The following is a 1,697-nucleotide window of genomic DNA, read 5'->3' as shown; positions in this document are numbered from 1 at the left end:
TCCATAATTTTTGGGGGGAATTTTTATTTATTTATTTTTTAATAAATATCGGTTCAGGCACCGCTTAGGCACCGGAACCATTTTAAAAGAATCGATTTGGCACCGGTATCGAAAAAAAACCAAACGATACCCAACCCTATTCATTAGTCCATCTTTTAACATTACTTAGTACAGGTTTAGCTGATTTCAGTTTCTGCCTGTAGGTCGGTATAAGATGAACTAGGCAGTAATCAGAGAGCCCCAAAGCTGCTCGTGGAACAGAGTGATATGCATCCTTTATTGTGGTGTAACAGTGATCCAATATATTACTGTCTCTGGTGGGACATGTAATGTGCTGTTTGTATTTTGGCAGTTCACGGGAAAGATTTGATTTGTTAAATCTCTAAGAGAGTCTGGGTACCTTTGCTCCATTTCAGTTATTAGTTCAGCCAGCTGTTGAAGCGCTGCGCTCACACACGCATCTGGGGGAACGTACATATTCATAAGAATGAAAGAGGAAAACTCCCACGGCGAGTAGAAAGGTTTACAGTTTATGCAGAGTGCCTCTAAGTTAGGAGAGCATATCTTTTTCAGAGTTGTTAAATCTTAACACCAACTTTCGTTGATATAGAAACACAATCCACCACCTCTCGTTTTCCCCGTTAACTCCGCAACTCCAGCAATAGCTGGAAGCCCGACAGATGAAGCGCGTTGTCCAGAATGGCTTCACTCAGCCAGGTGTCAGTGAAGCACAATTCAGCAGAGTTTGAGAAGTCCTTGTTAATGCGGGTGAGGAGAAGAAGTTAATCCGTTTTGTTAAGAAGGGAACGGACATTCGCTCCCCCCTTAGGGTAGAAACGGGCTGATGGTGTGGAGTCGGGGTGAAGGAGGGATGCTGAAAGACTTAGAGAAAATATAAGCAAGACGTCTTAGGCTATTTATAAAGAGGTTCTCTCTCGTGCTGATAGGATAGATGATGTGATTGCTGATAATGAATTGGCCGGGATAATTATCTGTACGAGCTCCTCCCGAACTTTGTTAATAAAACATCATTTTGGGATGTTTGGGATTCTTTTACACTGTTATTCTCACATCTGAAATAAAAAAGTAAGCATGCTGTTTACACAAACTACATTATTAACATTATTGTGATGTTCACTGATACTAGTACTAATTTATCAAAACAAAGAACACAATTACCACATAGCAAACATATTTTACCATAAATAGTGAATGCACACTTACCCTATAAGATTCTGAATGGAGATGAAAACTGAAGGAGCGTTCCCTTCCTGTGTGAGATGCAGGTGAAGGCAAGAGTGGTGTATTCACAGTCCTAAATTTTTTTATAAACAATCGTTAGCATTTTTTCCCACAGTACCTTAGTATAGTATGCATACTTCATGAGAAAACAGAATGCCAATAACAAAGAAACTACATTTTAACACTATCAACCACAAATAATATTACCATATAGTCTAGGCATAATAAAAGTACAATTACTATACTGTGCACTTACTCAGTATGATTTTCCAGCGAACTCAAAACTGAACGACACTCGCGTGCCTTTCTTGTGCAAGATGTCGTTGATGCAGCCACAGTCCTAAACGAAAATTGAAACATTTGTTAGCAATTACCAGAACATGCATAGCTGATAGTAAATTGCATCACTGATAAGTCAAGTCAAGTCTGCTTTATTGTCAATTCTTCCACATGTA

At 39.2% G+C, this 1,697-nt stretch overlaps 1 long non-coding RNA gene across 1 annotated transcript; it reads right to left on the bottom strand.

Annotated features, from left to right (window-relative positions):
- Positions 1 to 1,056: 1,056 nt before the first annotated feature.
- Positions 1,057 to 1,573, bottom strand: LOC107722088 (uncharacterized). The gene is made up of 3 exons (XR_001637769.1): positions 1,499 to 1,573; positions 1,225 to 1,315; positions 1,057 to 1,073 (listed from the first exon to the last, which is right to left on the bottom strand). It is a non-coding gene; the product is annotated as an uncharacterized LOC107722088 (long non-coding RNA).
- Between the last annotated feature and the right edge of the window lie 124 nt (positions 1,574 to 1,697).

This window comes from Sinocyclocheilus rhinocerous, unplaced genomic scaffold, assembly GCF_001515625.1.
Source record: "Sinocyclocheilus rhinocerous isolate Xijiao unplaced genomic scaffold, SAMN03320098_v1.1 scaffold15716, whole genome shotgun sequence".
NCBI classification, from domain to species: Eukaryota; Metazoa; Chordata; class Actinopteri; order Cypriniformes; family Cyprinidae; genus Sinocyclocheilus; species Sinocyclocheilus rhinocerous.
Note: the sequence above shows the minus strand (reverse complement) of the source record. Positions and strands in the feature narration are given on the sequence as shown.